Source organism: Pseudophryne corroboree, chromosome 8 (genome assembly GCF_028390025.1).
Source record: "Pseudophryne corroboree isolate aPseCor3 chromosome 8, aPseCor3.hap2, whole genome shotgun sequence".
Classification (NCBI taxonomy): Eukaryota; Metazoa; Chordata; class Amphibia; order Anura; family Myobatrachidae; genus Pseudophryne; species Pseudophryne corroboree.
This window is the reverse complement of record NC_086451.1, coordinates 314,930,092-314,956,498: the sequence shown is the minus strand read 5'-3', so window position 1 is coordinate 314,956,498 and position 26,407 is coordinate 314,930,092. Positions and strand designations below refer to the sequence as shown.

The 26,407-nt window shown below is 42.6% G+C and overlaps 1 protein-coding gene and 1 long non-coding RNA gene across 7 annotated transcripts in view; one reads left to right on the top strand and one right to left on the bottom strand.

Annotated features, from left to right (window-relative positions):
* The window catches only part of AFF2 (ALF transcription elongation factor 2), a 741,379-nt gene that overhangs the window by 249,852 nt on the left and 465,120 nt on the right, over positions 1-26,407 (top strand). The gene's annotated exons all lie outside the window — the stretch shown is intronic.
* Positions 1-26,407, bottom strand: part of LOC134949054 (uncharacterized) — a 59,199-nt gene that overhangs the window by 25,703 nt on the left and 7,089 nt on the right. The window contains exon 2 of the long non-coding RNA XR_010183090.1: positions 23,061-23,161. This is a non-coding gene — a long non-coding RNA (uncharacterized LOC134949054). The remainder of the gene's footprint in view (positions 1-23,060; positions 23,162-26,407) is intronic.

Genomic DNA, 26,407 nt, shown 5'->3' with positions numbered 1-26,407 from the left:
AAGCATGCCCCTGTGAGTGAGGTCACAGTGATTGGCCAGCGGATCCGTCACTGGATCCGCTGTCAATCACTGTGTGGGCGTCGGTGGCGGCGGAGGTGCGGGATGCGGCGGGCCGGGCGGCAGAGGTGCTGGCGGCGGTAGCGGTGGCGGGACACGGCAGTACGGACAGTTCAGCAGAGTTTGGCAGCGGAAGCGGTACCCATTTCAAAAATGGCACCTCAGCGTCATTTTTTAAATTCAAGATGGCCGCCGCGAGCCAATCATGGCTCGCCGCATCATCACCCCGCCCCCTCCGCTGACTTATATAAGTCAGCGTGAGGCAGCGGCTGTCAGTCCGACGGCGGAAAGGAGCTGAGAAGAGCTCCTGAAGACCGAAGACGCCGTGGAAGTCCTGGATGGGCGGCGGTTATGCAACAGAGCTTAGCAGCCGCCGCCCACCAGGTGAAGACGCTGGAAGTCCTGGGAAGGCGGCGGCCATGCAAAAGAGCTTAAAGGCCGCCGCCTCCCAGGTGAAGACGCCGGAGGAAGACGCCAGAAGCCCTGGGGAGGTGGCGTCCCCCAGGTGAAGACGCCAGAAGCCCTGGGAGGGAGGGGGGACCCCATTTTCATTTGACTGGTTTGGGGGGTGTTTAATGGCATGGCAGGGGGACCCCACACTGAATGTCTCCCCTGCTATGGCATTACCCCCCCCCCCCCTAGCTGGTTCTGCCTGGTGCTGGTTTTAGCGGTGTGGGGGGACTGCACTTTTTTTTTCTGGGGGGGGGGGGTGTTTAGCTGCAGTGCCTCCCCAGCCCCTGACCTCACCGCACGTCACTGCTATGGACTCTCCTCTCTCATCCTCTCTGACGCCCTGACCCCCACCTGGCGACTTGCACATGTGCAGGCAGACAGCACTGTATGTGCGGTAGGACTCCCGAGTCTTACACCCAGTAGTTTCACAATGCTCTTATTGTAAGAGCTGCCCTTTACAGTTGTATTCACTTTTTATTCATGCTTACAACGTTAATAAACACCTACTGTATATAAATGCAATAAGTGGCAGGATATATCCAATGCAATATGCGATGCATGATACCTCTCAACCTAAGTGATCGGGGCTTCAGATATACCAACCCCTTTCACACTGCCGCCAGGACTCAGGTTGTCGCTGCTCACACATGATGTCATCTCCAAGTGCTCCAGAGCCAGCCAATCAGCAGCATTTTAGGCATGACACGGGTCTGCCTTTTACACTGCAGTCGACCCTAGTCGGACCCGGGTACAACCTTGGTGGTGACCCAGTTCGGATCCTGGATGCAAGATTCAGGTCGACCTTTTAATATCAAGCCTGGACCGGCTGGCGCTGACAATAACCCCAGTTCTCGGCTCTGTGCAAAAGGGGTATAAATTGCTGAGTATTGATTTAACCCACAAATAACTGTATGTGATAGGTATAGGTAAAGTGTATATTGTATAATTTCTGTAAATAAGAAATGTATAAAGCTTCATTATTCCACAGCATTTAGAAGTATAAAGTAGATGGAAAATGGATGTTGCAGTCTTGCAGACACTAAGTTTCACAATATTCTGTCCACAAATCTATTTTCTGACTCCCCAAACTTTTTTTTCTATGCAATAAACTATGAGGAATGTATCAATTTCTTCAGCCAAGATTAGATTTCCCTGCTTCTGCAGTAATATTGCGTGAATAATGTGTAGGACTGTTTTAAAGCGCCATGTATTTATTAGCATTCCATAGTGCAACAAAGACTGATGTGTTTCACAGAAACACTTGAAATAACTTCTGTAGAGTTGTATGAAAACTGTGATTTCTTGTTATTTCCATCAAGTAAACAGTAAAGGCTAGTTTCAGATGGACTTGCTAGATGTAATGTGCATTTTTTAATGTCTGTAGCGGCTTTTAGGATGTTTATGGGCACTGTTATAGTGATATATTTGTACAGCTCATAATAAGCTTTTAGCAGGAAACAGTAAATTCATGTAAGTTTGCAATTTTATGAAATATTTTTTTATAGTGGCAAATCAGCCATGTAGTTTGCATTAGTGTTTAGTTTAGACATTCTGAAAGTTTAAGATTGGTTGCAGTGATGGTATTTTAGGATTAAATTATAAAAAATATATATATTTAGCTTAGTAAAAGGGTAGAGTCCTTATGATCATACTATGTTTCTTAGAAAAATAAAGTGCACACTCTATAAGGGAAAGCAATTAGGCACTTTTATATAAGCGCAATTAAATGTTTTTTTTAGAGATTTACAATTAGGGCTCATTTACACATATGAGCTCACGATGAGTTGGGCGGAATTTTCATGTAAATCTAAAATCAAAATGCGCCTTGGAAAAAACGTGCATGTTGCTTATCTTGCAGAACTGCACTCAGCTTTCTAAAGATAGTATATGTGCTTCCTATATACCACAACATACTCTCCTGGATGTTATGGGAGACTCACAATTTTTGGGACCCCAAAACTGAAGTGTGCACAATAGGAGATAATACTGGGAATTGCTGCTCTGTATGGAGAAGACGGGGCTGAACTGAAGCAACGTGAATCGTTTTATGGCTTGATAGCCCAACACCTGAAGTGGCCGAAGTTTACTTAGATTCAAATAAAAATGCACATCTGTCGCCTTTCTCATTAAAAGATGAGATGGAAATATGGTAGCATCTAGTTACCCTTCGTGGAGAGGACCTTTCCCATAAGCCTCAGGGTCCATGTCACCAACTATTTGGAATAGAAACCTGTGGCGAGTGAAGCAGAGCGGAGCGAGACACCGAGCCCGATGCGTGGCGAGCCAAGTGAGCCCACGTGGGTACAATGGTGCATAGATAATACAAAATAACCTCAAACAAATGGAGAATGGATAAAACATTAAGGTGCTATAAGGGTGGAAGTTCTCTTCTGCCCTCTCATGCTGTCACTTCCTGGTAATGATCACAAAGGGAACATAGACACAACCATGGAAATATGCTTTACTAGACTCATTTCTATTTCCCTTTTAATCTGCATATTTTGATACAGCTGTTTGCAAGCATGGGTGCAGCTATAGACAGTGCAGGGATGCTGTTAATATGGGGCTCATAGGCTTCTCAACTGCATACAGATAAGTTGTCTTTTAGGTTCCTGGAATCGCCTGCTGAGCAATATGAACTGGGACCCATGCGTGGCATCTGTACTGGTGGCAGTACAATGGGGGTCATTCCAAGTTGTTCGCTCGCTAGCAGTTTTCAGCAGCCGTGCAAACGCTATGCCGCCTCCCACTGGGAGTGTATTTTAGCTTAGCAGAAGTGCGAACGAAAAGATCACACAGTGGCGGCAAAGTTTTTTTGTGCAGTTTCAGAGTAGCTCAATACCTACTCAGCACTTGTGATCACTTCAGACTATTCAGTCCCTGTTTTGACGTCGTGAACACGCCATGCATTCGCCCAGCCACGCCTGCGTTTTTTCCTACACTCCCTGAAAACGGTCAGTTGACACCCAGAAACGCCCACTTCATGTCAATCACTTTGCGGCCAGCAGTGCGATTGAAAAGATTCGCTAGACCATGTGTGAAACCACATCGGCCGTTGTAAAAGTACTTCGCGCGTGCGCATTGCGCCGCATACGCATGCGCAGAAGTGCCGTTTTTTTGCCTCATCGCTGCATAGCGAACAAAAGCAGCTAGCGATCAACTCAGAATAACCCCCAATGTGTCATATTGTAAACTTGGGGCACTATATTATGGCATAGTAGGAAATGGGTGCACTGTTTGCTATAATGTAAACTTGGCCACTTCTATATGTCATCGCATGAACAACTGCTGTGGAGATAGGTGTCTCTCTAGAATGGTGTAGGGGCCCTACAAACAGTTGCTAAGTGGCACATTAAGTTCTGGATATCCCCCTGGTAACAAGGTAATCTTATTCTCTGGGAGCTAGAAAATTCATTTATGTTGAAAATTAAATATATTCAGAGTTGGTAGCAGTTTTCTAAAATAGCAATGAATCCTAACGATAAAATTGCATATTGGGGGCAGCCCAGCATAGGACAAGGCTGCCCAGCATGTGTAGTGACACCCAGCGATGCAATCACAATTCAATTGCAATCGCATTGCAGAATCGGGAATTAAAGGTAGACCCCTGAATACGCAGCCAGGCTGCATGTGCATGCGGTATGGTGTCATGTTTACTATCGCAGGAAACACAGGCAACGTCATCCAGCCACCCCAAAAATGGCCATGACACGCCTGCTTTTCCTGCATCACTCCCCCCTAATGCCGCATCGCCACCCCCGAATGGCCATCACCTGTCAATCACAATTCAATGTGATGGGTTGTGCATGTGCAATGTGATCACTGCGCATGTGCAGATGGATGAAAATCATCCTTTTGCGATTTTGCTAATCTGAATCCAGGTCTGAATAACCCCCCCAATGTCCAGCTGCAAGTGTCCCTCAAAATGATATAAAGTCGTTGGCCATTATGTCATAGCATTACATTAATTAATGTAAATAATCATGGAAAGAATATCAAATCAATGTTCGATTACTCCTTAAATGTCAAATCATTTATTGACATTGTGTGAAGTCTTCTGAAATGGTACTGGCATCCCATAATGTACTAAACAGCAGTTACCACACGTTTCACAAAGACATTCCCTGATCTGAGGAAACAAATCAATTTTACTTTTGTCATCACCACTTAAGTCCTGAAATACAGAGAACTTCCATTTCACATTCCTGCTTAGATATATTTGATGGCTGTAATATTCAGCAAAACGATAAGCTTTGTTATATGTGTTTCAAATCATCCAGCTATTACCACTTCTATTGATCAGCTTAGTAGTTCTCAGCCTAGAAGGACAGACCTTCTAATTCTCCATTAAGGATCTCCAGAAATTGACAGAAAAATGGCTGCATTGATTTAGTCCAGACAGTTAATGTGTGTGGCTCTAGCAGTGATATACATTTATTTTTCTTAATGAAAAAAAGGAAAGAAAAGAAACCCTATCATGGCCAGTAAGAATTGCTGCTCAGGCAATGTTTTAGAGGAACGTAGATAATAAACGAGAGCACAAAGTCCAGAAAATGCTAATCTAATACAGGGTTAAACTGTTTGTGGGTATGACACCTAGAATTATGAATACTTTGGGTGGCTTGGGCAGTGCAGGTAAAACACATGGTCTGACTGGGCTTTTGATTGTTTGGAGTGACAAAATGAGTAGGAGGCACCAAAGTAACCAAATAATGTCTATTTTTAATTCTGCATCCAGTTTTGTAACATAGTAAATACTTGAATGCATTAAAAAACTGAGCTCATGTTCTATGTTTACTTAGCACATTGACTCCTTCCATTATGTGATATTGACACGTGTTTAAATTGACTCCTCCCATTCTGTGGGAGGAGACAAATTCAAATTTGTGGGCCCCATAGCAACATTTTGAAGGGGCCCCCGTCCCAATACTTCTAGAGAGACACGTCCCTGCTGCAGTTGTTAATTTTATGCCCTATAATAGTGCCCTACTTCATTTTCTGAACCATAGTAGAGCCTTATTTAATGTTATGCCTCATAGCAGTGCCCTAGTTTCTTTTATGAATCGCAGTAGTGCTTAAGCTCATCCTATGTCACATTACAGAGCTGTTAGTACACATTATGCCGCACAGCCCCCCAATTCACATTATGATACTGTATGTAGCGCTCCCTGTTCATATTGTGCCACATTACAGTGCCCCGGTTCATATTACATAACATTAAAATGCCCTCCAGTTCATTTTATACCACACTACAATGAGCAGGTCCAGGGGCATACCTAGATATATTGTTTACTCCAAAGCAAAAGTTTGAAAGGACCCCTACGTACCACTCAATGACAAAAAATATATATCACATGTAACTTTGACAGGGAAGGTGGGCCCCTCTCAGCTCTGGGCCCCATAGCAGCTGCACTGCCTGCACCTATGGTAGCTACACCCTTGGTCTCAAAGAAAATGTAGGGAGATGAAGGTTCAAACAAGAAATATAGCCAATATTAAAATTAGTGTTCAGTCACGGACACAAACACACAGGGTATCTTTCCAGCTGAATACGGGTTTTCAAGTCCAGCACATATGCACTGGTGACCATCAGTATGGCAATTTCTGCTGCCTTTCTATATTAAAATAGACCATTCCTGCCATGGCATCTGTAGAGGAAATGCTCTGGTGCCAATGACAGTCAGATACTTATCCATCATTCATTACCATCAGAGAGGCAACTGATTGGCTCCAAATTTATTCTGCAGCAGGACAACGACCCCAAACATACAGCCATTATCATTAAGAACTACTGTATCTTCAGCATAAAGAAGAACAAGAAGCCCTGGAAGTGATGACATGGCCCGCACAGAGCCTTGATCTCAGCATCATCGAGTCTGTCTGGGATTACATGAAGAGACAGAAGGAGTTGAGCAAACCTACATCCACAGAAGATCTGTGGCTAGTTCTCCAAGATGTTTGGAACAATATCTGTGCCGAGTTCCTTCAGAAATCTGTATGCAAATGTACCTAGAAGTAATTATGCTGTTTTGAAGGCAAAGGGTGGCCACACCAAATACTGATTTGATTTAGATCTCTCTTCTGTTCATTCATAATGCATTTAATTAATTGATGTAAAATGATATATATATATATATATATATATATATGTAATATTATTATCCTTTATATGGCGCCACATGGGATCCGCAGAACCCAATTACAGAATAAACAAATAAGCAAAACATGAAGACAGTGACTTACAATTCAAAACAATATAGGACAAGTACCGGGTATATAAACATAGATGCGTCAGTAAACAGCACTGAAATAAGTATCACAGTGGCAGAAAACCAAGGGATTTGGTGCCATCAAAGGATTATTGAAAAGAAGATAGGTTAAGTAAGCGACGTAAAGGCATATGAGAGAAGAGGGCCCTGCTTGTGAAAGCTTATATATATACACTGCTCAAAGAAATAAAGGGAACACTAAAATAACACATCCTAGATCTGAATGAATGAAGTATTCTTATTAAATACTTTGTTCTTTACATAGTTGAATCTGCTGACAACAAAATCACACAAAAATTATCAATGGAAATCAAATTTATTAACCCATGGAGGTCTGGATTTGGAGTCACCCTCAATATTAAAGTGGAAAAACACACTACAGGCTGATCCAACTTTGATGTAATGTCCTTAAAACAAGTCAAAATGAGGCTCAGTAGTGTGTGTGGCCCCCACGTGCCTGTATGACCTCCCTACAACCCACACAAGTGGCTCAGGTAGTGCAGCTCATCCAGGATGGCACATCAATGCGAGCTGTGGCAAGAAGGTTTGCTGTGTCTGTCAGCGTAGTATCCAGAGCATGGAGGCGCTACCAGGAGACAGGCCAGTACATCAGGAGATGTGGAGGAAACCGTAGGAGGGCAACAACCCAGCAGCAGGACCGCAACCTCCGCCTTTGTGCAAGGAGGAACAGGAGGAACATTACCAGAGCCCTGCAAAATTACCTCCAGCAAGCCACAAATGTGCATGTGTCTACTCAAACGATCAGAAAGAGGGTGGTATGAGGGCCTGACGTCCACAGGTGGGGGTTGTGCTTACAGCCCAACACCGTGCAGGACGTTTGGCATTTGCCAGAGAACACCAAGATTGGCAAATTCGCCACTGGCGCCCTGTGCTCTTCACAGATGAAAGCAGGTTCTCACTGAGCACATGTGACAGACGTGACAGTCTGGAGACACCAAGGAGAACGTTCTGCTGCCTGCAACATCCTCCAGCATGACCGGTTTGGCAGTGGGTCAGTAATGGTGTGGGGTGGCATTTCTTTGGGGGGCCGCACAGCCCTCCATGTGCTCGCCAGAGGTAGCCTGACTGCCATTAGGTACCGAGATGAGATCCTCAGACCCCTTGTGAGTCCACATGCTGGTGCGGTTGGCCCTGGGTTCCTCCTAATGCAAGACAATGCTAGACCTCATGTGGCTGGAGTTTGTCAGCAGTTCCTGCAAGACGAAGGCATTGATGCTATGGACTGGCCCGCCCGTTCCCTAGACCTGAATCCAATTGAGCACATCTGGGACATCATGTCTCGCTCCATCCACCAAAGCCACATTGCACTACAGACTGTCCAGGAGTTGGTGGATGCTTTAGTCCAGGTCTGGGAGGAGATCCCTCAAGAGACCATCCGCCACCTCATCAGGAGCATGCCCAGGCGTTGTAGGGAGGTCATACAGGCACGTGGAGGCCACACACACTACTGAGCCTCATTTTGACTTGTTTTAAGGACATTACATCAAAGTTGGATTAGCCTGTAGTGTGTTTTTCCACTTTAATATTGAGGGTGACTCCAAATCCAGACCTCCATGGGTTAATAAATTTGATTTCCATTGATAATTTTTGTGTGATTTTGTCAGCACATTCAACTATGTAAAGAACAAATTATTTAATAAGAATATTTCATTCATTCAGATCTAGGATGTGTTATTTCAGTGTTCCCTTTATTTTTTTGAGCAGTGTATATATCGATGGTCAGCTTGCGGCACTCACGGGTCTTCCAAGAATGTAACCTCCGCACCAAATCACTTCATGTTCATATTCATAATTTAAATATTTTACATTTCGTTATTTAAAATAATTTAAAATAATTAAATGAAACGTTGACTGATACTGGTCCCGCATCATGAAGTGATTTGGTGCAGAGGTTAAATGCTTGGAAGACCCGTGAGTGCTTACCATTGATATCTACCTATCCCTTCTACCGGGGGCCACTATTATTAAGATAGCACAGGAGTGCCGGTCTTCTCCATTTGTCTATATATATATATATATATATATATATATATACATTCAACAACTCCAGCAGGACAGTGAAGAACCAGCACTGACATAAATATAGCGGAAAAACCACACAATTTATTGAAGCAACACGTGAACATACATATGCCTTCCATGCTTACAACTATTATATGCTGTATATATTGCAATTACAATGGCCCACATTCTGGTGGGATCAGCTCCCTCCAAGGGAGAAGAAAATAAGACTTGCACATTCTGCACATGCAGTGGAGATTTATATCTCCGGGTTTTGTGGATTGCCCAGATCCAGCAGGAACTCATAACTGGTAACAGGAAGAGTTTATAACTTCCATACACCCGCTGCAGGTTAAACTGATGCCTGTTAGAGGCCAGTGAGTAGGGAAAAGTTTGTAATGCCAGGGACTGATGACATTGGCTGTGCCAGGAGAGCATGGCGGACTGATTGCCGAGCACAAGGAGTGCTAGGACCTTTAATGTTTGCTGGTTTATTTTCTTTTTGTACCTGTGTGACTAGGCCCAGGCCTTGTGTATGCTATGTGCACAGTGTCTGATGACAGTAAAAGACACTGTGTTAACCTGAAGACCTGCCTCATGAGTTCTTATTTCCAGTACCCGTTTTACAATATACAAAATATTATATTATGGGCAGTATCCATATTATCAGATATTTGTGGCACTCTAAACTAAATCCATGAAATGAAGGCGTTTTTCCACAATCGCGGCCAACTCATAGGTCCACTACTTTTTGTGGATCTTATGTGTTTTTGCATGAAAATTTTTTTATTTTGAGATTTTGAGACGGAAAGAACGGAGGCTAATTGGATAGCCAAAACAAAATTTGTAGATGAAAAAGAATCCCGGCATTTTTGCTCCCGAATTTTTTTTTGTGTCTAATTGGATACCCCCCTATATTTTACTAGAAAATGTCATGTTGATATTTACTATTTTCATTTTTATTAAATATCTAATGTGTATCCATCATATCTTGATATAAATTTGAGTAAAATATCTGCTATATCAGTTTGATACTTATTTTTATGAGCATAATTCCTTATTAGTATTACCATTTGGTTGCCTTTGGATATTCCTTTGTTTCTATTGCTAGTCCTTTTTTGTGTGTCTTTACAGCCAACTATTCAGGATATTATTTCCAGAAGTGACTGACACCAGGGCTGTTTTAACAGTATTGTAGGCCGACCCATTAATAGGATCCATTTAAAAAAACAATCATAAGATGCCCCTCCTGCAGTCCGGAGCCATCTCTTCATTTGCTTCCATATAGTGAATGTCTGTCAAGACTCTGATTGGTGGGTAGCTACAGCCATCCACAAATCAGCATGCTGTCACTGCACTGTGACCACCACTCACCCCCGCTCTGAGGCCCCTTAAATTGTGGGTCCCTGGGCAGCTGCCCAGTGTGCATATGGGTTAAGATGGGCCTGACTGACATTTGTGCTCCAAGTTACAAAAATAATTTATGAGTGACTATCCAATATGCGTAGCAGATAACATTGAAAGAAATCTGCTGTTGCTGCTACAACCAAGTTGGACCCATGCAACATAATTACTGTCTGTCTGGCTTTTCACTTACTTTTGGGCCATACTAAATGTATGCAAATTTTGCACATCTGAATGACAGATTTTGGCCTTCAAGCTCCTGAAACCCTACAGTCATTTCTGTTTCATGTGCAATATCCATGTCGAGTCCTACTCCAACCAAGCCAAGGAGCAGAATCATTTGACCATAATCATCCCAGCTCTATTTATACAATATAAATTCAGCAAAATGCAAGTTTATAAATAGTCCAACATGGCCATTCTACTGAAGAAATGAAAGTGGAACTTCTATGATTGTATCACCTGAATCTCAGTTTTCACAGATTTCTGGGGTTTATTCAATTCTGTGCAGTGTAGACACTGTACAATGGGAAAGGTGTGGTAACTCATATCAGTGGCAGATTGTGATTGCAACATTTTACCTAACACAGAGTGATGCGCAGTTAAATGAGAGATATTACTCTACTGTAATTCTGAGAAATGTGTGCAGCCACACATCATGACCACGTATCACTCGGAATTGAATAGCCTCCTCTGATTATACCTATTTTCTCATGCCATAATGATCCTGTCTGCCTATTTGCATATATTCCTTACAACATGTAATAACTATTCTATTTAGCTTATGGCTTATGTCTGATTTGTTCTTATGATGGAAATGTACTTATCCGAAGCATGTTTACATTTCTTAACAGCTTTTTGTACCCCATCTGTTTAAAATCTTTTTTTAAGCATCTACTTAACTCTTCTAGTAGGAAAATAATTCCTAATATTTCTGCACAGACATAAAATCAAGGGGAGCTGTCATTGAAACCTCAGACCATAACACTAGGAAGTACAAGTCATTACTGCTGTATTACTGAACCAATGCTGCTTTTAAGTGTGTTTTTTTTGTTCATAATCCGTGTCTGAGAATATTGATAAATGTAATGTCAGAACATTTCTCAGAAGACACAGCTGACACATTACATATGCTACAGCACTGGGTTTGCTTTTTAATTATATTAATAAAATAATTCAAGTTAAAACATTTCCATGTGCTAATGAGAAATGCTTTAGAACATTAATACACATATTAGCTTGGGAATAAATTAGCCGGGAAACACTGCATCAAGATTGTAAATTGCAATTTTAGAATATATCTGCTCTTGGGCAAGTGGATATAATTGTGTGGAATTAAACAACAATTTTTTATTATTGTAATTCCAAGTGGAGTCATTTGTAATTTTCTTTCATTTAATTGATTACCAGTAATAACATAAAACTGAAGTGTAATACATTCTAAAATAAACATTAAAGCTGATAGTATTATACAAATCATTGGCAAAAAAGTATGATACTAGCTGAGGGGGGGTTGAGGACAAATTCGGGGAGGTGTGGCCACGTCCCTTAAAAGCATGCTGTAAAAATAGTATTAGCGATGTTGTGCGCTACACGGGAGCGTACCAGCTGCTGCAAAGGCGACTATGGGGGTCATTCCGACCCGATCGCACCCAGCGGTTCTTCGCTGCAGTGCGTCGGGCGCAATGCGCATGCGCATCGTTGCCCAGCGACGCCTGTCGCCAGGCAGTGGCTAGAACAAAGAAGAAAGTGATTGCTGGCACGATCACAAGAAGATTGACAGCGGGGAGGTGTTCCGGGGCGTCTACTCACCGTTTTCCGGGCGCGGAGATCCAAACGCAGGCGTGTCCAGGCATTTGGAGGGCGGATGTCTGACGTCAATCCCGGGACCTTCGTTGCTGGATCCATCGCACAGGGTAAGTAGGTCTGACCCTGGTCTTGTTTTGCAGGAAAAATGTTCACCATAGCAGGGCTGCACAAGCGAACGCAGCCCTGCTATGCTAAAATACACTCCCCCATAGGCGGTGTCAAGTTGATCGCACGAGCAGCAAAAAGTTGCTACGTGCGATCAACTGGGAATGACCACCAATGTCCCCCTCAGCAGTGCTGCATAAAAGGACAATGTCCGCCTTAGAATCTGTCCCGGGCTCCTGCTGGGCTCTTCTGTATAGCTAGTGCCCAGGTAATTAGTACCTGCTGCCGCAACCGCACACACCTTCTTGGCGCCTCTGCCTGGCTCGCTCTCTTTATCCTAAAAATGTTGTTGCTGAGCACTCCAAAAGTGACCAAATGGGGTCTTCAGCTGTTTGGTTGACTGAAATTAGGGGGAGCAATTGCATTTAATATAAAGTCAGGCATGTTTTATATAGAATATAATTGCCTTGTTAAATTCAGCAGCCAAAATTTCTGAAGCAGTGTAAGGTTTGAAAGGGAGGCAATCACGTTGCCGGCTGTCGGGATCCCGGCAGTCAGGATACCGATGCCAGAATCCCAACACCCGGTGAAATGCCGGCAGTTAGAATCCTGACCTCCACCCGGATCCCCCACTTGATTGGTGGTCCACGCCACAACACGAGGGGTCGCCACCGAGCCTTAAGCGTGGCAAGCACAGCGAGCCTGTGAGAGGACACGCTGGGCTCACCGCCGGTATTCCAGCGTCGGTCTGCTGACCGCCGGGATCCTGACAGCCGGTATATCATACTGATTCTGTTTGAAAAGTCTTGTATAGTAAATTTAGCCTAGTGTTTCCCGATGTATTGCTGTGACTGTGAAGCATCTATATGACAGAACAGAGAATCATAAACTGGAAAAGAAATAAAGAAATAACCTATTGTGCAGGGTTACACTGAAGAGCAGGTTACCTTAACAAATCTTATAACTCATTTTCAAATTGCTTAGTTTAAATGGATCATTATACTCAATGCAAATTAACCTGTGTTCTTATAATGTAGTTAACAATTAAAAAAATGACAATGTAACAAATTAAATATAACTTGATAAAGTTTTTTTTTCTAATAAGATAAATCAGGACATAATTACAGGACATAATGTTTTTTTTTTTTTAAATTGCCTAGTAGATGAGTTAAGAATTCTGCTCATTGTTTCCTTTTAATGTATGATGGTAATTATGCAGTTAAAAGCTGGTCTTGTTCAGAGAAATGCTTTGTCCTGGGTGAAAATTGACAATAGCGCCCTACAGGGCGGAGCTCCTATTAAATGAAGCTTTTAACTGATTCATTTCCTGATTACTCTGTTTAAAAGCAATATTGGACCTGCATTCCTGTACCTCCAACACAGGAGATGGTAAGCTGGCTGGAAGTTTGCACTATTTAGCATCTTATCTCACGGTATTTCGTATTGTTACAGACAAATGCCCACAATGGTATATTCCAGGAGACTCAGCACTTTCCTTTCCATTCTTATTCCAAGATACCAAGCCAGAATTCTCTGATGCTGCTGGAAACCACAAAGGGATTTGAAATAAACCATTATCACGTTTACAAGCTCAATTTTCTTTGACCATAGCCAACAGTTCAGTTCACTTCCCAAAATGAATATATATCTAATTACGCTTTCATGTAAGAAAATCTGGGGGTTAAAAGATAGCAAAGTACATTACATGAAAGAAGTCTGGAATTTTACTGCAAATTGCTGGCCCTTGTTCTGCCCTATTTGATGTTTTTAGTGATATTTTTGCACTAGTGCTGTTCCCAGGGGCATAGCCAGAATCGTTTGGGCTCCATAGCAATGGTCCCGTTCAGTGGGACAGTCTAGCTATTCGGACACTGTCACATTGAGGGGGGTGGGTGGGGGATGGGGGGGGGGGGATTGGGGGAGCCTTTGATAACTCGTCGCTCTGCTCTGCAAAGCAGCGAGTGATCTATACAGTACAGGGAGGTGAGCCAGTGGATGCCCAGTTGCTCAGGGATCGCTGGGAAAAACCCCAAATTGCTGGAAAACGGGTCTGCGCCACAAGGCCATGCCTGTTAAGCCGAGGCCATGCCCTCCAACCCAAAGCCATGTCCCCTTTCCAGGTCGCACCTGCCTGTAGCGCACAAGGGTTCCGATTCACAGGATAAAAAAGTTGGGAGGTATGTTGTAGACCCCAAAGCAAAAGCTTGCGACACCTACAGATGTGTCCTTTTACATCTTTGAATGCGCTGCAGCATTTTGCAGCATTTATGCCACGAGAGGGAGGAATAAATGCTCCTCTTTTACACTAGCGTGGCATTTGCACCCATAATCTCATAGGATTGCATATGTGCGCACAGTGGCACAGAATGACGTATTGTATGTATCAGGCACATACACAAACATTGTAAGTGGACACATCTGTATGTAGCACTCAGTGGAGAAAAATGTGTATTTAACATGTAACTTTGATAGGAAAAGTGGGTCCCTTTCAGCTCTGAGCCCCATAGCAGCTATGGTAGCGACAGCCTTGGCTGTTCCTATTCTAGATTTCTAGATAGACAGTCATGTGTGCCAATTATACATACATGGGTTACAGTCAGGGCCCAATAGTCCCTATTGTCGAGGTGAGAATGTTATGAGAAGCAGGTAGTTGTTTGAGACCATGGAAATGATCCTGTGGTCATCCATCACTGTTGTCTTCTGTGGCTGTCCAGGCGTGTTTGTGTAGCCAAACTCACCAGTATGTTAATTTTCCCCAGAATGTACCAAACTATTGATCTGGCCACTGCTGAGGTTCCTGCTATCTCTCTGCTGGCTTTTATTTTTGTTTTGCAGCCTAAGGATGGCCTCTTTCACTTAAATTGAGAGCTCATTTGATCACATGCTGTGGGTTCACAGCAGCAGGTTCCAAATGCTAATGTCCCACTTGGAATCAACTCCAGAACTGTTGCCTACTTAATGAATAAAGAAATAATCAATGAATAGTGCAGAATTGTCCATGAAACAGCTTTTGATTCAATTGTCCAATTACTATTGGTCCCTTAAAAAAGAGGAGGCTACATAATACAGCTGCAATTCCAAAGCCCTTCCTCCAATTTGGATGTAAATCCCCTCAAAATAAAGCTGATAGTCTGCACTTTAAAACCAGGGGGTAATTCAGACCCGATCGCTTCTGTGCATTTTTGCACAGCGTGCAATCAGTTCTGAACTGTGCATGTGTATGCACTGCAATGCGCAGGTGCAACGGACTGCAACAACGGGGATCACCAGTCAGCCATGGGATGGTGTGAAAAATCCAAACGCACGGGCGTTCACAAGGTGATTGACAGGAGGAGGCCATTTGTGGGTGCCAACTGACCGTTTCCAGGGAGAGTCCGTACAAACACAGGCATGTCAAAGCGTTAGAAGGGAGGGTGTCTGACATCAGCTCCAATCCCAATCAGCAAGAAGCAATCGCAGGGGCTGAGTCAGTCCTGGGCTGCGCAGAGACTGCACAAAATCAGTTTGTGCAGCTCTGCTATACATCCGATTGCACTCTTACACAACAAATTCATCCTCCCCCTGTAGGCGGCGACTATCTGAATGCAGGGCAGCAAAAAACGCAGCAGAGAGATCAGGTCTGAATTACCCCCCATATTCTTTATAAACCTGTAACTAAAATGACAAAAATCGTGACAGTGTCCAAGTTGAACTAACTGTAAGTGAGCAGACGTGTGCCTCAACACACGTTCTATCCCCATGGTGTACAGTTCAGGGCCGTCATTGGGGCAGTGATACCTGGTGCACCGGAATGCCTCCCTGACGCTTTCCGGGAAGGGGACATGACCTCATGGGCCGACCCCCATTTTCATAACTTTGTTGGCATGCCCAGCATTCCCAAAAAATGCTAGGCTGCCCCCGGTGGCTGTTCTGCTCACTACAGTGTGACAAGTGCCAAGAGCTGCACATAAAGTCACAGTGCAGCACCCAGATCCTTACACTGAGGAGGTTTAATCATTTTGGTGTCACCTCTCGGATGGCCACAACTCCCCCTAGTGGTGCCACTGCATAAGTCCAGCTACCTGTAAAATAAGACTGTACAGATGGAGCCCTGCTCATCTATCCCTTTAATAGGATTATCTGAGCCATTGCTGTCGGACCTAATCCCCTGCTGTAATGACTTAATCCGCTGCTGTATTGTTCTCTCTGTATTGTATTGCAGCCGAGAACAATAGATGAAAGTCTTATGCTAATAAACCTCGGTGCACCTAGGTGCAACAGAGAAGGCTAGATGAGCGAGGCTCCATCTGTATTACAAGAAGGCGTCTTGTCATCCGTGTACTTGTTAACCTGTTACACAGTAGGGCAGTGGGGCAAAAACTGTTCTTTCATTTTAAAAACTTGGTTTTATTGGCTTACATTTTTTATATGTTTCTTTTTAGCATGCATGGATTCCATGCAAATAGCCAAAAACCTGAATAGTTAACTTAATTTTCATTTTCAAATGAAGTGAGACAAAAATGATAAAATATAGACCTTATCGGCGATTGATTGTTTTACTAATATAGGTGTTCATCAAAAACAGAATAAAATAGTTACCTAGAGAAAGCCCTATTAAAAAAAAAAAAAATATATATATATATATATATATATATATATATATATGTGTTATTGTACAATTGAAACTGAAGGTGTTTATAGCACATGTAATAAAATATATATTTTTTAATCTATAGTAATGTTTAATTAGTCTGTTTACAAAAGAAATACAGTGTGGTGTTTGCAAATCAACTCATGAAAAATGTAGAATCAACTATGATAAGGTGCATTAAACGTTGCCACCAGTGCCAGAGGGGCAGAAATGCAAGTGGATGGCTTTTCGGCTGTAGTGTATTGATTTCGGGGGTTTATAGATAGATATACTGTATAACTGTATCTCTTTCTGTACCTGCATAACAAATCCCTTAAGGAAGATAATAGGATCTCAGTGTTTCTGTCTTATGATGACAGTATCGATCCTTGTGTGTTGTCTCAGACATCATGTTGGGTACTGAAGAATCTCTGCGTATTTACAGAACAAAGAGTGGAGTGGAAATTGTATACAAATCACAGATCTATATATAAACCCTTCTGTTTGACTTCCTAGACAAAGATTTCTATCAATATTGCTTTAAACTGTTTTTCCAACTTTTATCACTGCTCACAGAATGTGCCATTGCCAGCAAGTATATCTTTATCTACATAATACATTGCCTTTTCCTAAAACGCATAGGGGGTTATTCAGTGCAGAAAGCAGAAATTGCAATCTGTTCTTTCGCATGTGGGGGCTGCCCATCGCAGGGCAAGGCTGCCCAGCATTCATAATGGCCTGCAGCTAGCCTGTGTATGCAGGAGATACGCCACCATTTTTTAGATTGGAGCAGCTGCACGTGAAAATGCCACCAACCCGCCCCCACTTTCCCCACTCCACCACCATTGCCGCCCCCCCACCTGCCCTGTGAATGCCGCTGTCTGTCAATCAAGCAGAGACGTTCCCTGCCAATGCGATCACATCGCATTTGGTGGCCCCGCACGTGCAGGTACATGTGCACTGCCACTGCCGGCGTTATTGCGGTCGCATCACTTAGTGATGCAACCTGAATGACCCCCATAAGTCACTAAAAACTGGGATGGTTCTAGGGCAGGAAGAAAAGAGTGAGTATATTGCCTTAAGCTATCAACTTTGTGTGTGCCTGGTATTTATAATGGATTTATTATTATTATTATTATTATTATTATTATTATTGTTGTTGTTGTTGTTGTTGTTGTAATGTAGCCCATGACTGAATCACTGTAAGGCAACAATGCTGTGTCTTCTAGTTATATATTGATATTTAAAAATGTTTTCACTTATTCAAGGTTAATGTTTGGACTGCAACATATTCTTTCCCAACACATCTGTATTTACTGTAATGGGAAGTAAGACAAAAGCCATGTCTGGCATGGATGCAAGAGGCAGTAAAGAATTTGCTATGTGATCATTTCAGTTTTGTTGCTATTCTTTCAATTGATGTAAATAATTAGTTAATTAGTTTTTAACTTTTGTTTATTTAATTTGGCCTTTATCAAAAACTTTACAGTAACAATAATGGGGAAGATTTTGTATGAAGGACCATATGTATAGTGATCTTTCAAGTTTCACTTGTGAAATAATGGCCAAAGAATAGATTTCCTATTGCAGTGAAAGAAAATCTTCCATCACCGCTATTTACCAAACAATATTGCTGAGGCAGCTCTGCCAGTACTGACCAGCAGCGGTAGGAAGGAAGGGACATACCCTTTTGCTAGCCAGTCTGGGCACCTTCCATATATTCGTGTGCCATGGCATTGCTGATCAGGTCGCAGATTCGATAACAAATGAAAATGAAATTGCTATGGCAAGAGAGCCTCAATGATGGCTGCAAACAGTGATACCTGCCAATAGTCATTTGTGGCTACAGTGCTTTTTAGAGATAAGCCTTCTCCTGCCAAAATAGCAGATTTTTCCTCTACTAAATAAACCACTATCTATATAGCAACACATATAGATAGATGTTTTAAAGGACAAAATTATGCTTGCTGACCACCATATATATTTGCAATTCACTACAGCAAACATGTTACAGAATTAGAACCTTGTAAAACAGTATCATATATTACAATATCTTCTGCTATCTGTTACAATTGCTTCATACTCCAGAAGGAGAACGATAGACAAATGTTTGTGTTTTATAAAGGCAGACCATAGGTAGTTTAAAGCAGAAATATGAATTCTGACAGCTGCAAAATAAACCCCCTAAAGAACTAGGTCAGACGCGCCAGTGAAGTCTTTACATTGTCATGTTTGATTGGTTACAGTCATCATCCTTTGTTTCAAATCATTTCCGAAATAATTGCTGTTCATTAGGGCAAATCATTGTAGTCAAATTGCTGAAAGTCATTAATGTAACTAATGGGAAGAAATAATATTGCTGCATTTTTTAGGAGCCATAAATTAGCATTTTAAGAGTGAAATCTTGTCCGTGATTTTATTAGTTTGCAAAGATATTAACAGTACATACAAAAGTAACAAAGTAATGATACTGTTGATCCACTGGCAGAACTGGAAACAGTCAGTCCTAGAGCAAGAAGTAGCAGTCCCTTTATGTGGTTTGCTACAGTATGCCTAGTTTAATTTCTACCATATTTATTTAAATGACACACTAAAAAAGGTATACTGGTCCTAATTCAGACCTGATCGCAAAAGCAAAATATTTTTCTAATGGGCAAAACCATGTGCAGTGCAGGGGGGGGCAGGTACAACATGTGCAGAGAGATTTGGGTGGGTTATTTTGTTTCTGTGCAGGGTAAATACTTTATTTTTCCACTGCAATTTAGATTTCAGTTTGAACAAATCCAACTCAAACCCATTAGAGAAAAAGTTTGCTGTTGCGATCAGGTCTGAATTAGGCCCACTGTAAAAGACTGCACGTATTTCAAGTTCTAATACTACAGTATGTCTTCAAGGGTCGTGGGGACATTACCCACCTAATTAAATGTAATACATCAATTAGGGATGTTATGCACAGCTTGTAAATTAATTATGATAGTTGGTATGATGAAATAATAAGCCCTTCATCATTTTTATTAAGTAGGCTTTCTCTATGACCATTGCATTAAAGTACTCCCAATTTCCAGATGGTGCAAAAATAAGATTTTAAAAAAATCATGAAACTCAAAAAGGTTAAATTTCAAATTTAAGGATAGTAAACAATCAATTTAAAAAAATAAATAAATAATACACTTTATTGTACTGTAGTGTCCTGTAATGGGCCCTACACACTGGCCGATATTTTGAAAGATATGAACGATCTCGTTCATAAATGAACGAGATCTCGTTCATATCTTTCAGTGTGGAGACTTAAGCGATGAACGATGCGCGTCCCCGCGCTCGTTCATCGCTGGTCTCCTGTCGGCTGTGCATGCAGGCCAATATGGACGATCTCGTCCATATTTGCCTGCACGTCTATGGAGCCGGGTGACGGGGGGAGTGAAGAAGCTTCACTCCCCCCGTCACTGCCCCCCCCGCCGCCGGGTCGCTCGTCGGCCGTATCGGCCGTCGGGCACCTCGGCCAGTGAGTAGGGCCCATAAGATGTCACACTGATGTTGCCATAGAATCTGTCTTTCTGTGAAGAGGGTCCTCTAAAGAGAGCAATTACAATGGGTTCCAGTATATATATATAGACAGTTAAAAGAGAGACAGTCATTAGGTAGACACCATATGGTCGACAGTCAAAATTCAGACAGGGTCAAAGGTTAGACAGTCAAAAGTCAGACAGGATCATAAGTCAGAGACAAAAAAATTTGTTTTTTTTTCTGTGTTTTTTACAACTTTTGCCTCATTTACTATCCATGTCACAACTATTACCGTTTAGTAAAGTTGTGGTGAGCGGAGCAGAGCTAGACACTGAGCCTGAAGCGTGGCAAGCGTAGCGAGCCGGCAAGGGGACACATTTTCCCAAATTTAGGTTAAATTATTTTAAATACACACAAAAAAATAATAATATTTTTTTGTGCCTGACTTATGACCCTGTCTGACTTTTGACTGTCTGACTTTTGACCCTGTTGGCTTTTGACTGTGTGACTTTGACTGTGTGACTTTTGACCCTGTCTGACTTTTGACTGTCGACCATACGGTGTCTGCCTAATGATTGTCTATCTTTTAACTCTCTATATGCTATACCACACCCAATTACAACTGGGACACTTGCAAGCTGTAGAAGGTGCAAGAGAAAATGTTTAAAGATTTAGAAGTCTATTTACTAAGCCTTGGATGGAGATAAAGTAACTGCCAGTCAGTTCCTAACTACCATGTCACAGGCTGGGTTTGAAAAATGACAGGAGCTGACTGGCTGGTACTTTATCTCCATCCAGGGCCGTTTCTAGACAATTTGGCTCCCAGTGCGAGATTTCAAAATGCGCCCCCCCCCCCGCCATATAGCCGTAAAAAGAAAAAGCATGCGCGCGCCTTAGGCGCGCGCGCTCCCGACAAGGGTGTGTGGCCTGATTAAAATGGGTGTGGTCTCATTAAAGTGGGCGCAGCCTCGTCTGATATCATCACACCCACCACAGGGAAAAAAAAATAAAAATAAAAAAAGTCCCCTTTTTACACATTACAGCAGGCAAGTATCCCCATATTACACAGCGCGACAGGCAGGTGTCCCCATTTTACACAGCGCGGCAGGCAGGTGTCCCCATTTTACAAAGTGCGGTAGGCAGGTATCCCCATTTTACACAGTACGGTAGGCAGCTATCCCCATTTTACACAGTACGGTAGGCAGGTGTCCCCATTTTACACAGTGCGGCAGGCAGGTATCCCATTAGGCAGGTGTCCCCATTTTATACAGTGCGGCAGGCAACCCCATATGCAGGTGTCCCCATTTTATACAGTGCAGCAGGCAACCCCATATGCAAGTGTCCCCATTTTATACAGTGCAGCAGGCAACCCCATATGCAGGTGTCCCCATTTTATACAGTGCAGCAGGCAACCCCATATGCAGGTGTCCCCATTTTATACAGTGCAGCAGGCAACCCCATATGCAGGTGTCCCCATTTTATACAGTGCGGCAGGCAGGTATCCCCATAGGCAGTTGTCCCCATTTTACACAGTGCGGCAGGCAGGTTTCAAGTGGGGGGGGGAGGAAGAGGGAGAAAGAGAGAGAGGATACTTACATCTTCCACTCTTCGGTCCCGCCGCCTCGCGCCGGCCGCCTCCTCTTTCCATGCGTATCTCCTCTCCCCGAGCGCTCCTGCTCGGAGGGCGGGGCTTCGCGGAATGACGCGTTTGCGTAGTGACGTCACGACGCAAACGCGTCATTCCGCGAAACTCCGCCCCCCGAGCAGGAGCGCTCGGGGAGAGGAGATAAGAGTCACAAAGTGCTGCGGCGGGCGCCCCGTGCGGTTGCACGGCTCGCCCGCCGCTAGAAACGGCACTGTCTCCATCCAAGGCTTAGTAAATAGATCCCTTAAATTAATCACACCCCTTAATAGGTTCTAGAGTAAGACTAATTGGTGTTGTTGCCCAGTGAATACTGCACCAGTTAGCATAGCTTTGTAATGGAAATTCACTCTACATATTCCCAGTAAGCAGTGGCATGCATATGTGCCAATACATGTGTACATTATGTGATTCTGCCAGTTATGCCCTTCTGCGTCTAGCGAGGTGGGACAGTTTAAGGGAAGAGGCATTCTAACATAGGCTGGATACAGTAAGGGTGTGTTTGTGCAATTGTGAATCCATGCAGAGTAGCACACAGGCATATATGGTGTGTACACTGTTAAAGTGAACCATGTCCATTTTTGCCCATTTAGTACTAACACTGCTATGGTACACTAGAAACACATGTTGTATAATATTGTATAAATGAAACATAATACTACATTACTATAGCAGTAAAAACAATTAATAGTCAATGGTTGAATAATTACAACTTAGATATCCATTTTCTCAAAAGTGACCCTCGAGGACTTACTTCACTTTGACTCTGTAATCCCCAATCCCCCCCCCTCCCCCCATATGCCCTTTGAAATTTGTGGTACAGGTATTGGAGGATGGGAGGATGATCCAGTACAGACTAAATTACTGGACAGACGGCGCTTGTGATTGGCTAATTGCAAATGCAGCGCTGACACCTAAAGGTTCTTCAGTTGTTTCAGCTGAATTACAGAGTTCTCTTAAGGTTCAAACCAACTGTTTGTCAGACCCATCCTATATATATAATTTTGTTTATTTTGCAAAAATTTTTGTGTTTGTTCTTGGGTTTTAGCATGAAATAAGAAGCACTTTGCAGATGCCAAAACTGATAACACCTTTATAGAAGGTAGGGAAAACCATCAGGAAAAATATTATCATACCTTTATCACATATAATTACAATACACACATGCAAAATAGGCGTTAAATACCTGTAGTGGGCTTTTAATGCCATATCTTTGCTGATAATGGACCATTAAGCCTACACTGTGCATCTGTGAACCTCCAGTCTCGCAGGGATGCCAATCCGCAGCTAAAGAAAAAAAAGGAAGGTAGAAGGACATTTGACTTTTTCTAGTAAAAGATCTTATGTGAGTCAGATTACAGTAGTTCTGGGACAAAGCATCGCATCACAAAATACTTTACCATGAATGAACTTAAATTAATATCCTTTAGTACATCATTAAAGTGTGCAGTTATACGTTGTGATAATAGGAGTCGTAAATATGTAACATATTTCAGCACAATATTAGTTACCGTGGAAATTAGCAACATTTGTTGAAACACCTGTTTTGTTTCAGCGACATATCACCAGGATTTACAGTTTTTATTATTTGTTTTCAATATTCAGCACTGTACGTGCAATTTCATAGCAAGAGTGTTAGTTTTAACTCATACCACTTAGTGTTGTATTACAACGTGTGTCCAATCAGTTTAATACCATGACCACGATTGCCTGTGTATGTGTTTGTGGGTTTTTTGTCTTTCACTCAATGTCTATCACTAATAAGCTATGTCCAGTATATACATTATAATGTATGTACAGTATTCCAACATTTCTTCTTTCTGCATAGTTTTGGAACATAGCAATCCTATCAGTCTCTTTCACCACATTTGTAAATGAATCAGATCTCTTTATAAATGGATTAATTTTTATATATTTGAAAGAATGAGTGGGCTGTTGTTTGCAAAGACTGAGAGTAACAGATAAGCAACATTTTCAAGACCGTTATAAACCTCATTTTGCATTTAGTTGCGACGGTTTGTGCTTTTCGCCATCTGGATTTGGCTTTATGTGCTGACAGTCATTATTCCAATCACAGCACACACTAGAATCATTGATTTTTGTCAATTCATGTCATTCTGCAAACTAAACACTTAGAGTGTATTTGTACATAGTAATGGTAATAATGCCATACATGGTAAATGGTGATGGTAAAACCAAAGACTCAAGAATTGTTCTGCTGGATCTTCACACAAATAGTCATGTGTGACTTTCAGCCATTGCATTATACAATATTTTAGTCAAAAACATTGGCCAAGGGTACGTAGAACTGTTCCATTTCCAACACTAAGTGGAAAATGTTCCACTTAGACATTTTCTAAAATAATACAAAGAATTATTATTATTATTATTATTATTATTATTATTTATAATACTGTTTGCACTGTAGGTGCATAACCACCAGCAACATCCGTAGGGCCGTAATGCAGAAGGTTTGTGGTACCGCAGCTAGGTAGCTGTAGTAGTGGCCGGCAACTTGTCACAGGGTTGCATGGAGTGGTAGCCAGGCAGTGCTACAGTTGCTCTGTACTATTCTGTGGCCATGCTCCTTCCCCATGTCCCTATATTATTGGCGCATGCCTTTGGCGTCACTGGTGTATCTATAAAGGGTGCAGTGCATAGCCAGAGTAAGAAAGGGCACAGGGCATACTGTACCCTGGGCCCCCTATTGTCAGGGGCCCCCCTAACCGGAGCACATTGACTAGCTCTCCCTTTTATGTAGCAGCAGAACCAGGTACCAAAAATGCCAGCAGGACAGCATGCAGTGTAGGCAGAGACACAGGAATATCAGGTTTCGTGAGCTACCAATGTAGCTTTCCAATCAGAGTAGAGAAAGGAGGGTGGAGAGAGCTGTAAGAGACACAGGGATACCAGCTTCTCCTCTCCACCTGGGTGTCTGAGTCCTGTGTAACCTGTTATATTTTGACGGTCTAGAGAAAGACACACAGAGCCCTCCTGAACCCAGTCCCAGTGTGTAAGTAATACAGAAGCTGTTGCTATTCTTGTATGTGACAAGATAAATTTTAGATTTTATATTTCTATGTGTATTTTAAAATTGTTTAGGTTGCATTTGTTCCACTACAAGAATGTTTTATAAAATAGTTGTCTCTCAATAAGGTGACACTATAAACAGTACCCAGGCATTAGTTAAGTATTAATTTAAATCTAATATAAACCAATGGTTTACATTTAATATACACAATACATACATCCCAACATGATCCATTCCAAGAGGGACAAATGCTCTCTACCTGGACTTCCTTCTTAAAGTATGATTGCAATCACCTGTGTTATCAATTACATAGTTCCGCACAGGTGACAGCAATCATATATTAAGAGGGAAGTCCAGGTAGAGAGCATTTTGTCCCTCCTGGAATGTTGGGACATGTGCACAATCTATTAAACACCCCTCCCCCCCCCTTCTTCCATTGGGCCCCCCTGTCTTAAGTGCTCCAGGCACCCCCAAGTCTTAATCCGGCACTGGTGCAGTGTGTGCAGTGCCCCTGGGTCCAGAATGGGCCCACACCGCACACACTGCACCCATTTCGTCTATACTTACCTTTCTGGTGTCCATCGGCGTCTCCGTGTGTAGGCCCCCTCCTCCTCCATAGCCAGCAGCACAGTTAATGCTCTGAGCACTAGAGAGATTCTGGCACTGTGCCAGAGTCTAAAGCGCTTGTGCAGGTCTCCGGAAAAGCGTCCGCCACGCCATTTTCCCGGAGACCTGCGCAAGCGCTGTTGTCTCTGGCACTATGCCAGAGTCTCTCTAGTGCTCAGAACACTAACTGCGCTGCCGGCTACGGAGGAGGAGGGGGCCCACACGCGGAGACTGCACACAGGTCCCCTCCTCCGTAGATAAGCCCCTGTTTGGTGTGCACTGTGCCTCTTTTAAATATAGTGGGAGAGGAGGCGCCAGTTCTTTTTCTCGCACAGGGCACTAAAATGTCTAGTTACAGCATTGGTGTTGGCCTCACCATGCAAGACATTTTTTTACTTTATTTCATCAGATACTGTGTGCACAGATGTGCAAACTCAACATTATTTATAGCAGTTTTAATTTGTTGGGTTTTTTTTTGTATTGTTCAGCTAAATCTCAGTGTCTGGCCTCATCCTGTATGGGATATGTCTGGTAGTCATCAGTTCCAACCTCAGCTGTCAGTTAGGCAACTGTTTTAACAGCCCAACTGATCTAATGATTTATGTTTAAAGTTAGGATAGTTGTCCTTACTGGAGGTGAGCTGTGGAAAGTGTAAAGCACCATATGGGGAAATTTATGGGAATATATATATATATTAGATTAAGCAAAACTACAGTATAACAAGTCAGGTAAATATAGCACAAAGATTTGGGATCAATTGACACTTTTAAGTGGAAATGGCCCTCAATAGTGTTTTGAATATTCATCTAGCAATGTAATAACATTAATATGATGCTGCTGGAGTATTTTGCTAGTAAACATTTGACATTTTCCCCATTGTTATCAGTTGCACCATC